The following is a 12,407-nucleotide window of genomic DNA, read 5'->3' as shown; positions in this document are numbered from 1 at the left end:
TTCCCAGGCTTGAAAGTTGCTGATTGAAAGAGAAAAGAGAAGCCTGGCAGAGTCAGCTTGCTCCTCATCACCGTCACCCGGCGTGTCACCCGGTGCAGATGGGAGCTTGCAAAAGGTGCTTCTCTTAGCAGGAGGCATCACAATGTTTCACGTGTGTGTGTGTGTGTGTGTGTGTGTGTGTGTATGGGAAGTTGGCTTGAAGTCATGATGCTCACAGAAGTGCAGCGGGTGCTGGCAGGGGTTCAGGCAGGCAGTGAAATGTAAGCTAGCCTGTAATACAAGCTCCTGGGAATGCAGAGGATGCCTGGCCATTAGGCATTCTCCTCGTGTTTCACATAAACGCATCCTGTTCTCGGAGCGGATGAGCAGCGCGTTTTGCACTGGCTCATTCAAATTGAATGTTGGTAAAAGGAGAGTCCTGAGCAAACACAACAGTCTGGCATCTCTGAAGGCAGGAGCAAGGTTAAGCTGTCGACCGTGTTCTCTATTGTTTATTGGAGGTTTATTTGCTGGCCCCTTGCACACCCCAGGCAAGCTGCTAACAGGCTCGGTTAGGACGCCCGATGCCTGCACCACTCAGGGACCCAGCCAGCTTTGTCCTGGCTTTTCCGGGCCATAAAGTTCAAGGCTTCCTCCGTGGCTTCACCTGTTGTCCCTGAGCGTGGCATGGATCACGTTTTACTGGAAGAGAAAGCTCCTCTGGGGAGGCAGTTTGTCCCTTGCGCTTTTGTTCTTTCTCAAGGCGACAGCTTTAACATTGTCACAGCAAGAGTGAGGAGAGCGAGCCTCTAGAGAGCTTTTGGCAACATGCTTTTTCCATTAGTTTTCATGGGAGCGGAGTAACCCCAGCAGCGGCGCGCGCTTGCTCCCTGGTCATGTGCTGTGAGGAATAAAGCCTCGTAGGGCAGTGAACCTGAACTTGGCCCGTTCATCCATACTGCATTGAGTGATTGCATGCAGTGGAGTCAAATGCCACTTGGGGGTGAAGAGCACGCCTCATCTTGCATTCCTGCTGGATAGAGTAGGAAGGACCGGTGACAGAATCTGGGAATTTAAAGGTAAAACGCGCAATGTGTGCTGTGTGGAGGAGGCACGTGTGGGCTGAGGGGAGATTGCCTGGGGAAACGGGGTTATGTTTCACTTTCTTTGAAATGATAGGTTCCTCGGGTTTTCTTGGCCAGTGGGTCAGGAGAAGAAAGGGAGAGATTTCTCCTCGCTGCTGAGAGAAGTTACTTTTATACACGAGGATGAGTTTTCTCATCCCCAAGTACTCAGAGCTGTCCGGGACTTCTGGCCCCAAAGCGGACTGTTCTCAGGCACTCCTCATGGAAAGAAAAGTTCTGATCCCAGAAACTGATGGCATACACACACCCTTTACTGTCTCTATTTTCTTTCCAGTGAAATCTCATCTTGAACATTCATTTGGTGTTTTGAAGTACTGGTTCTGTTTATTTTCCCAAAATCTAACAAGAAAGGGCTTTCAGTGCTACAAAAAGAGAAATGAAATGAGAAATGAAACATTCCCCTTAGGTTCCTTTCTAAAAGCTTATGTTCTTACTGTCATCCCTTTGGGGAGAATCTTGATGAGAGGGTGAAGTTCTCAGTTAGAACATGTCATCTGCCTAATGAAATTTAAGGCCAGCTTTTGTAAATCATTGTTCCATGTGTTGGCTTTCTGGTAAAAACTCTCGGAAGCAAGCAGTGTCTCTTGGCAGTGTGTGTTCTCTGCAAGTTATTGATGAATTTTGCCACTGGAAACTTAACTCTTGTCTCGTAAATCTCCTGTCTGGGTGTCGAGCTCTTTTACAAGCAACATTAAAAATAGAAGGATAGATTTTTAATTAAATTAGGTATTGTGTTTGTCCTCGGGGAGCTGAGATGCAGTTAGTGGGCACGTAGACAATGTGAGTCCGTTGTTTCTAATAGACTGTTCATATAACTTGCAATTTTATATTAAATCTACTGCTCTTTAGATCTCTGGGGCTATTTTCTTTTATCACTCTATACAACTGAATATTTCTTTTAGTTAGCAGTCAAATAAATACATGTGACAATTTGTGATATATATAATATGCCTATTATGTAGTCATTATATATATATCAGTATTATTAATTGATATATACACATACATATGTATATACATCTGTATATACGTATACACACATGTGTACATATCTTGCAGAAGATTTGTTCAAAAAGTTAGATTGGGAGCAATGCAGTTTGTCAGCAGCAGAGTTGCTAAGACTTAGAAGAGACTAAAGCATACTTGGCACAGAAATATGGGTTCTCATAAAGAAGAGCCATGCCCTCGCAGGCATCACCCAGTGGCACTGTGCTTCAGCAACAAGCTGGTGATTACTGGGGACTCATCATGGCATGACATGTAGCTCATTGTTCCCGTGCCAAAAACTGTGCATCTGATCTGAGCATGAGAGAATAGAAACAAGGGCAAAGATTTAGAGGAAGGGATGCAAAACCTTTGGGGACAACTGGTATCAAAAATAGTAGCTTCTACTGAGAGTCCGTGCCGGCACAGGGAGCAACTCCTCTTTTTGCCTTGATAGGGAAAGCAATTTTGATTGTTGGCAGATTCTTCCAACAATAACAACAGATTATTTTTAACCTATAAAAGTATGTTTACTATTTTTTTGGTTTATCTGTTTAACTTCTTATTTAAGGTACCAATTAGGTTTTTCCAAGAAATACTTTTCTGGTGAGTTTCTTAAAAGTCCTAAATATTCCATATAATTCTATGGAATATTTTCTAGTAAAATATCAAAGTAAATAGCAGATATATTGCAAAAGGTAAGTTCTGAATTTTCAGAAAGACAGGTTTGATTGATGATTACAGTAGTTATAAAACAGCAAACTGGAAAAATACCGTGTACAGGGATTCAAACTAGTTTTCCTTTATTTTCCATTGAAATTTAAATTTTATTATCTTAATACCTTTAGTTAGCATGTGTGCAGCTCTGTAACAATAGACAGTAGGGGAAATAAGCAGGGCCTATATTCCAGAATGTTTCCACTAATTTGGATGAGCAGTTGAGTTTTCGTTGTGTGGAGTATTTTGCTAGAACTAAACCAAGCATCTGGTCTGTTGAAGAAAGGTGTTCAAAATCCCACGGGCACCGAATGGTGCTGCAATTATTTCTTTGAGGGTCCAACCTGCCCTGTGTTGTTAAAGCCAACAAGCAGAGTCCATGGCACTGGAAGCTAGGGATGTCTGTGCTTGATTTATTTCCTAGACTGAACTGTCAAAGCAACTGTGATATCTTGTGTTTACAGAGCAGCCTTTTGTGAAGAGCTTGGAGTGTTTGGGGAACATTATCTAATTATCAGAACACCACAGGGAAACAGAGAGCTCATGCTATCTCCAATTTACAGTTGAGATGACAGGGCGACAGAGAGGTAAAGCAATCTATCCAGGATGATTCCAAAAAACACTGATGCATAACTAGGAAAGAAGCTAAGATGAGCTCCATGGGTGAGTCTGGGGACTTTTGCCTCTAAAGTCCCCACTACCTTACCAGCTGGCTCTCAGTGTGTCCCGTGGGTCCTCAGCCCAAGAGGTGTCTGTTCTAACTGAACTTCATGGACCCCATCCCAACAGCATGTGGTTATGGAATTCCGTGACCTGTCCGTCATCTGTGATGACCAACTGGAGTGAAAGCAATGAAGGACATGCCTATGGGCTGCAAAACTGGGGTCTCAGAATTAGCCAATGTCACTAGAGGTCTTCACCACCCGTGTGGAAAGCCACAGGACACATGACTTCTCCTGTGTTTAGACTTGAAAACCTTTGACCCACTCCAGAAGCCAACTGAGAGAGAACTGGAATGCCTTCTCTCCCTTGATGTAGGAACCATGAAAATGACAGCCAGGAAATACATTTCCTTTGAGGTTGTAGCTCTTAGGCTAAGCTTGCTCAGCATTGAATAAAAATTATTAAGGAGTTTAGAAGAATATTGTCACACACTCATGAGACTCTGCCCTACTCAGTTGGTTGATATTCAGTCACTCAGTCATGTCCAGCTCTTTGTGACCCCATGGACTGCAGCATGCCAGGCTTCCCTGTCCTTCCCTGTCTACCAGAGTTTGCTCAAGTTCATGTCCATTGAGTTGGTGATGCCATCCAACCATCTCATCCTCTACTCAGTTACAAGCTTATTTTGGAAAAAATTGTATCCAAGTTACAAAATAAGAAAATTTTCAGATTGAAAATGTACTTTTGATACAGAAATCCAGAGGTTGCCTCTGGGCAGATGGTTCTTAGGAGGAATGTCTGCAAAATGGAGTAACTATACCAGGGGCCTAGATAAAATCATCCTTAAGAAGGTCTTTGCCCTTGGCCTGGCACCCAGTGGTGTTCTTACATACTGAGTCTGAATTTCAATGAGTGAGGGAACCAAGCTGAAAGGGAGGCAGCCTGCAAACAGAGCTCCTGGGGAGAAGACCAGTTCTGAAGGCTTTCAGAGAAGGACCAGAGACCAAAGAACTAAAGAAGAGCAAGAGGATCCAAACAGATGTGGTTAGGACAGAAGCAAGAAGGCTGGCAGGGAGCCTGGCACTTTGCACCCCCTTGGCAAAGCTGCGGTGATGCAAGAAAATTCCTGAGAGCAGAACATACAGATTCCTGACTGGTTCCCTTTAAAGGATGCAAGAAATTCTACAAGAGGCACTTGGGGGAATAGAGAAGGGCTCTCATTTCCTGTGAGCTTCCCTGGTGGCTCAGATGGTAAAGAATCTGCCTGCAATACAGGAGACCCAGGTTCGATCCCTGGGTCAGGAAGATCCCCTGGAGAATAGAAGGGAATGGCAACCCACTCTGGTATTCTTGCCTGAGGAGTCCCATGGACAGAGGAGCCTGAAGAGCTACAGTTCATGGTATTGCAAAGAGTCAAACACGACTGAGTGACTATCGCTTCCATTCTTTTCCTGTAATCACAGGTACTGAGTCAAGTAGCTCACACCTAACCAGGGGTATAAGGAAGAGGGGCTGACTCACAAATAGAGGACAGAGATCTGAAGGACCAGCCCAGCAGGGACTGGTGAAGCTGGGAGGATTTGTGAGTGGGGGAGGTTTGGAGGGGACTGTTGAAGGCTTTAGTCTCAAGGACCCAGTGTGGACTATGCACTTGAAAAGCCAAGACCCAGGGAGGCTGGGTGCTTTTCTCACCAAACCCACCCAGTGGAGGCTAGCCTCCCCCTTCCCCCTCCCAAATCATTGTTCACCTAACAAAAGCCACATTTTATGCTGGTGTTGCTTAAGTGCTCTTGGGATTGATCCCTGGGGGATGTGAGGCATGATTCGTCCTCATCTGATTTTAAAGTTATGGCACTCCCTAGTGCTCCCCTAGCGTTCCCTGCCCCCTCCCCCTTCCCTGCATCAGAGGCACTGTCCACCACATGAGATGCTTTAGGCTTCCACTGTGCATGAAACACAGAATCAGAGGCTTCATCTGGGTCACAAACATCTTTCTTGCTCACTGCCTTCTCCTCAGAACCCTGCACAGTGCCATTCCCATCAGAGGAAATATTAATTAGATGAGTGACCTGCTCCTAACTCATTTGTTTATAACCCCTTCTGGAATTTTCTCACCTGACTTATATTGCTTGTATTCTGTGCTTCAGAACAAGATTTTAAACCTTTGAGAGTGACGAATTGTGTCATACTAATGCTAATATTTAAAAAACTCTCAGTGAATAGGATAGCACCTTGAACTTGTGGACATACTTAATATTAAGAAAATTGAACTTATACCAAAAAATGGGACAAGTTGCTAGGCTTAAAATTTTATTGTCAGACTCATCAAGGACATAGCACATAGATGGAAAATTCTCAAAAAATAAAAGAATATGTTGAAATCAGTGTTTCTCAAATTAAGATGATTTTGCCACCTCTTCCCCAGGATATACTTGGAAGCATCTGGAGGTATTTTTGTTGTCACATTGGTGTGGTTGGGGTGCTACTGGCATCTAGTGGATAAAAGCTAGGGATGTTGGTAAACATCCTACAGTGTTCAGGGCAGCCCCCAACAGAGTCAAAAAAAAAGGTCCCAAATGTCAGTAGTGCTGAAGTTAAGAAATCCTGATGCGAAACAAAACCCTTATCACATTGTTATAGAACAGATTTTATTATTTGTCTGTATTTTCCATTAAGCTCTGTGCTTCTGGGTGGCGGTGGTTTGTCTTTCTCAGGCTTGTGTCCTCCAGAGTCAGCACAATGCATGGCATATATAGCCTTTTAATAAATGGCCACCAGATTGATGAATGAAGAAATATTAATGATGTCAAAAACGATGCTCCAGTGTCCTCTTTGGAACAACATTATAATTAGAAACCACATTTCTAATGAAGGCCCGGACATGGAATAATCAACAGAGTCAATGTCAGGTTGTAAAAGCAGAGACACAACAACCACACATTCTTATCTTTACTTAAGAAGGCTACTGGGCCCCACATCGTGGAATATTAGCCCCGAAGGGAACCCTCTTAAATTCCTCTTCGACCTTCTTAAATTCCAGGTGAAGACATGGAATTAAAGGGAGGTAAATGATTGGTCTAAAGTCTCCTAAGTAAATGGCAGAACCAGAAGTAGAGCGATTTCCGACTGTGTATTTTCTTCTGGCTCAGCTGTCCCCATTTTATCTGTTAGACATAAAGTGGCACAGAAGATTGCTCGCAATGATTCCTTGAGGCTCCACCCCAATGTAATATTGACTGTTACACAGAGAAAATAGTATCTTTACAGTATTGTAGAATTTGACCCAACACTAATGTTTAGGGCATCACCATCATTAATATAAAGTATAAATAATGGGCTGAGAGGGCTAGAGAATATCTCAGTAACCATCTGCTACAGCCCTAGATCTGGAGAGAAACGAGCTGGCAGAGGGGTGGTGTTCAGATATCAGGAGCTTTATTGAGTCTCACAGAGAGGGGTGCTGGAACTGTCCACTCTGCTCACCTTCACTCGAGGAATGTTGCCTAAATTGGAATATTAGTTTCAAAGGATGTTATAGGAAAACAGGATTATTTGGTCGGATCAATTTAGAAAATACAAGGGTAAACAAAAATAAAGCAGATTTGCCAAAGGACATGGCAGAATTTTTCCTGAATAGTACAACTCTCCCAAGAGGGAGCTATATAATCCACGGCTCCCTGAAAATTTATTTATTAAGAGATCACTTCTATTATCCACCAGTATTCCTCTGAATCTAGTTTGGAAAATGTTCTACTATTTCTTCCAGGCTATTTAACTGATAGGTGGCCGGACTGCATAGGTTTCAGGGGTTATATTAGGTAGACTTTTTGATGGCCTATGTTCCCCGCCTGCCCCCGCAAGGTCTATTCCAAGAGTTTGAATGGGTATATCCTATTTCTCATGATAAGTTTTCTGATCACAAGCCATGGTTTCAGAGTCCTTCCTGTGACCAGTCTTGCATAAATAGGTACTGAAGCATCCAAGAGCAGAAAGATGGGGCTCAAAGTCCAAGGATGTTGCCTTGGCAAGTCAGCTAACAGCTTATTGATTGTCAATGAAATCAAACATAACGGTATTCTGTGCAAAATTTAAATGTGATCAGAGGAGACAATAAGGCTAGTTAGGTTAAAGAACATACTGAGACATTCTATGTCTTCCATTAGACTATACGATGCAGCCTTACAACTTGGAGTAGAGAGGCCAGTTCACTTTCTGACCTGCTGCCTGATTTTAAGAATACAGACCTTATTTTGTAATACCAAGGACCTCAGTCAGTCCTTCAATTACTTGTCTAATTGTCCTGAGGTCAGTATTTAAATTGACTTGAATTTTGAATAAAATTATGCCCTAGTGGAAAAGAATACCAACACCATTTTGCCCTTTACATGCTGAGTCTTACAAAGAAGTAGAATGAATTTTAAAAATGCATATTTCAAAAATATGTTTCCCACAGTGCCTTTGGTAAATTTTAAGGAGAACATATTAGCCTGTATTAACAACAATGAAAAAGAAGGAGAACCAAAGAACTTCTAAGAGTAATTTTGATTGGCATTGAGCCAAATGGTAGATTAAAAATACAAACATTTACCTACAAGAAAAGTAGTCCAAAGAGAAGGATGGACTGTTGTTTGGAAGAGCAGTACAAGGAGGTTAAAATGGTACCTGGTTTTTCTCCCCAGTTTTCTCTTAATGTGTAAACCAAGGCCTTTCAGACCAATTCATTGACTGTCCTCTCAGAAACTGAGAAAGTGAACAGGTAAACACACATATGTAGGGCCCTTTGCTTTCAGATGAGCTTTGAGGACACTCCCCTCTTGCTGCTCTTTGTTAAACGTCTTGCCTTGCAGGTTCATTGGCATCATACGTTCCTTAGAAAACCACGTGAAGAACACTGGTATTCACCTCATGGTTGGAAACAAATTCCTCCACACTGAAGCCAGGTTTTCAGCCTTAGATCTTATCACATCTGGAAGAGGATCCACACGGCTGAAATCGCCATCAAATTGAATAACCCTGTCAAATGAAGTACAAAGCAACAGCCCATTCCTGTGAGAAGTATGAGAGGGAGAAAAGCTTGGGAGAGTTGGCACCCAAATATAGACTACATGGTTCACTCTGACTGAAAGGAGGGAAAGTGATGAGCAGCCAAGAATGACCCTGTGTGGATGGATTGAGCTGGGGGTGGGTGGCTTTTTCTAATTCTTAAGGCTCTGCCTTATGTTTGATAGACGGGCTTCTCAAATTATTCTGGGGTCTACCTAACCCTCTTGGGGCTGGCTGAGGCTTGATCAGTAGGTACCCCCTTCACCTGTTCAGTTTGCTTTGAGGAAATAAAATGAACCTGAGGGAATTACCTACTTCTCTGTTTGTTTTACCTGTTGGTGGTGGTGTTCCATTGTAAAGTTGTTTCTGACCCCATGGACTGCAGCACACCAGGCTTCCCTGTCCTTCACTATCAAACTCATGTCCATTGAGTTGGTGATGGCCGTGTTTTACCTGTAACCAACTCATCATCTTCGCATGAAGATGCCTCTGCCATTTTTGTATGTATACCTAATATGTCAGGAGTCTACAAAGGGGCCTGCAGTGGAGAATCAAAGAAAGAGATTCAGCTCAAAGGCCAAAGGCATTTCATCAAGAGTAGTAAATGGACATGGTAAGAAATGGTCATCAGAAAAGGAAGTTATAATGAAGAGCTATAGCTGTTCTTATTGGGGAGGCTTTCCCTAAAGGTCATCATGCACAATTTGGGTTTTGTGCTAATTACCCATTTCAGGAGAAAAACATTTCCTTAACATTCAGCACTTACACTAGGAATGAATCAAAACATACACTTATTGGCAAGCAAGACGTAAAGGAAAGCTTTTTAATTTTATTGAAGGCTATTTCTCCTTACTGTATTTAGTTTTAACTATAAGTTCATGGAGTGTGCTATTCTTTTAATTACAGGTTAAGACTCACAAAACAACAGGGAAACCATCTTTCCTTTGTCTCAATGTGAGAGGAATGTCTAATGATATCAGCAAGCATTTTAGTAACAAAATTTGCAAATGAAATCTTGATAAATATTTTTTTGCTGTTTCAAATACCATGAACATCCCTGGGGGCTCAGGTACATTAACATAGGTTAATACCATTTCAGGCAAACATGGTGATTAAAGGCTGTTCATTTTTATTTTATGGTATTAAATCTAAGCCTCTAGGAAATTCTAAGACAGATTAAATAATGTGAAAACAGTCAACTAAAAGATGCACAAAGGAGCATGAAGCTTATTGATTAGAAAGTGAAATGAGCCTCACTCAGAGGCAGGAAGCTGGTGGAAGGAAAGTTATGCCTATGAAGATAGCTTTTTAATAAGGTGTCATGATTGAAGAGACAAGTTTAAATCAGGTAAATAAGAAAAACATAATTAAAATGAATTAATCATGGAGTAACATCTTGTTGAAAATCCCTCTTGTTTGAGATTTAACACAAATTATATTAATAATGTGCCTCTAATTGATGTACTTGTCTCGTTTCAGAAACTTCTGTTTTTTTCTTATAATTCATGACTCTGTGGGCTAGGTGAACAGTACTATGTGATATAAACAGTCTCTAAGCTCATTAAGTACTTTCCCTCCATTTTGTCCTCTTCCCTTCCTCATGTATCCAGTAGATTTGTTGAATATGTCTGACAGCCAGTGTTTGTGTCCATCAGAGGTGTAACCTCCTATTGGTCACCTCAGTTACCTTGTGACTGTTCTCTCCTTCCTAGATTTATGTTACCTCTAGAGCATTGGTCCCCAACCTTTTTGGCACCAGGGACCAGTTTCATGGAAGACAGTTTTTCTACAGACCTGGGTGGGAGGGATGGTTTCAGGATTAAAGTAAATTACATTCATTGTGCACTTCATTTCTAATCTTATGCTGCTGGTGATCTTACAGGGGTATTGGTCTGCAGTCTGGAGGTTGGGGACTCCTGCTCTAGAGTCTAGAAATCTCTGCTCACCACCCGCCACCCAGAAGTAGTATTTTCAACAATGAAATTGATTGCCAGCAAGGAGAGTTCATCATTTGGTGTCCTGTAGCTACTGAGCATGACTCTGCCAAGACTGAACCCCAGATTAATCTCACTCCATCAGAGGAGTTAATGGAATTGTTACTACAGAAGTCAAATTGAAAATGTAGTCTGATAGTTTACTAGCTTTGATGGGTGTAGTTTCCAGTCTTTCTGGAGTTTTCTAATGCAGTTAAGTACCAGGCTACATAATAAACTTCATATTAAACTTCAGCTTTGTGGTAGAGTAATAAAGTTATCTGGGGAAACAACGGTAGGTTACCCAAACCCAGGCCCATTGCTGTTTTATTTTTTCATTCTGAGGACAGAACTTATCAATGGCATGAAAGGGAGAGTGTGAACTTTAAAAAGAAAAGAGAGAAAAGAAAGGACAATTCCATGAAATATGAATTAAGTAATTTATAAATATTCAAGAGATGAAGTGTTTCTCTTTACTTGGTCATGATCCCTTTTTACCTTTGTGTAGGTTTCTCCGAAGCTCCAGTTTATACCAAATTTTGTTTGTGAGATGATCGTTTCTGTTGTTAATTCTTTAACTTCCAACAAGAATGTAGAATTTTGTTCAGGGTTTAATCTGCATCATTTATGCTCTATAGAATGTCTCACATACCTAGATATTGCAACAAATATGTCAACTTTAAGAGCCTTTTGTACATCACCCTAGAATTGCAAAATGGTGGATGGGAATGAATCCTTAGGAGTCATACTTGGAACCTCCTCATTTCAGAGGAACCTGGAAATTGGTACCCCTGAAATTGCAATACTTTGCTCACAGCTATATTGCTTGGGAGTGATGAAGCCAATGCTGAGGTCTGTTGCCTGTGGTATTTATCATCTTTTTTTGCATCTGCACTTTGAATCACTCCAAGTTACATTAAGTTTTCAGGGGCTTAGAACAAAGTCTTCTGTATCTTTCGAAAATTCTCCCTTCTTTGCTGCCTTCTTACTCATTTAAAATTTCAATGCCATGGCTCAAGACATGCTTTAAAATGTAATCAAGAGAGTGTTGGTGGAAATCATCTATTAAATTCATTCCATATTATATCTCAAAGACTTTATTGTGGGTCAAAGTTTTCCAGATCAGCATGGGAAAGAAGTATCAGTACCTCATAGAATCAATCAGTCCTTTGGAATAGAAGGCCTAAACAGATGCTCAGTTGAAACCCCTTATCTTCAAGTGAGACCCTCTGGTGCTTAGCATCATGAACTTCTCACAGAATGCTTCTTAAGAGAAAAGTTTCCATTCCCTTCAGTACAGAAAATTCTCAAAAGAGAATGATATCTTGCTTCTATGGGGATAGGAGAATAACAGGTTAGAGTCCTGACATTGTCGAGAGAGAGAAAGAGCTCCTTCAAGAGTGACATCCTGTACAGTAGTAGCTACTGTCAGTTCAGTTCAGTTCAGTCGCTCAGTCGTGTCCGACTCCTTGCGACCCCATGAATCGCAGCACGCCAGGCCTCCCTATCCATCACCAACTCCCGGAGTTCACTCAGACTCACGTCCATCGAGTCAATGATGCCATCCAGCCATCTCATCCCCTGTCGGCCCCTTCTCCTCCTGCCCCCAATCCCTCCCAGCATCAGAGTCTTTTCCAATGAGTCAACTCTTCGCATGAGGTGGCCAAAGTACTGCAGTTTCAGCTTTAGCATCATTCCTTCCAAAGAAATCCCAGGGCTGATCTCCTTCAGAATGGACTGGTGGGATCTCCTTGCAGTCCAAGGGACTCTCAAGAGTCTTCTCCAACACCACAGTTCAAACGCATCAATTCTTTGGCGCTCAGCCTTCTTCACAGTCCAACTCTCACATCCATACATGACTACTGGAAAAACCATAGCCTTGACTAGACGGACCTTAGTCGGC

General features: G+C 42.0%; 1 protein-coding gene across 1 annotated transcript in view; it reads left to right on the top strand.

Annotated features, from left to right (window-relative positions):
* Positions 1-713: 713 nt before the first annotated feature.
* FRMPD4 (FERM and PDZ domain containing 4) overlaps positions 714-12,407 on the top strand; it is a 314,036-nt gene continuing 302,342 nt past the window's right edge. Inside the window, exon 1 of the mRNA XM_040265366.1 lies at positions 714-1,058. The gene's annotated coding sequence lies outside the window, so the exon portion shown is untranslated. The remainder of the gene's footprint in view (positions 1,059-12,407) is intronic.

This window comes from Oryx dammah, unplaced genomic scaffold (assembly GCF_014754425.2).
Source record: "Oryx dammah isolate SB20612 unplaced genomic scaffold, SCBI_Odam_1.1 HiC_scaffold_23, whole genome shotgun sequence".
NCBI classification, from domain to species: Eukaryota; Metazoa; Chordata; class Mammalia; order Artiodactyla; family Bovidae; genus Oryx; species Oryx dammah.
The sequence above is the reverse complement of the archived record's forward strand: the minus strand, read 5'-3'. Positions and strand labels throughout refer to the sequence as shown.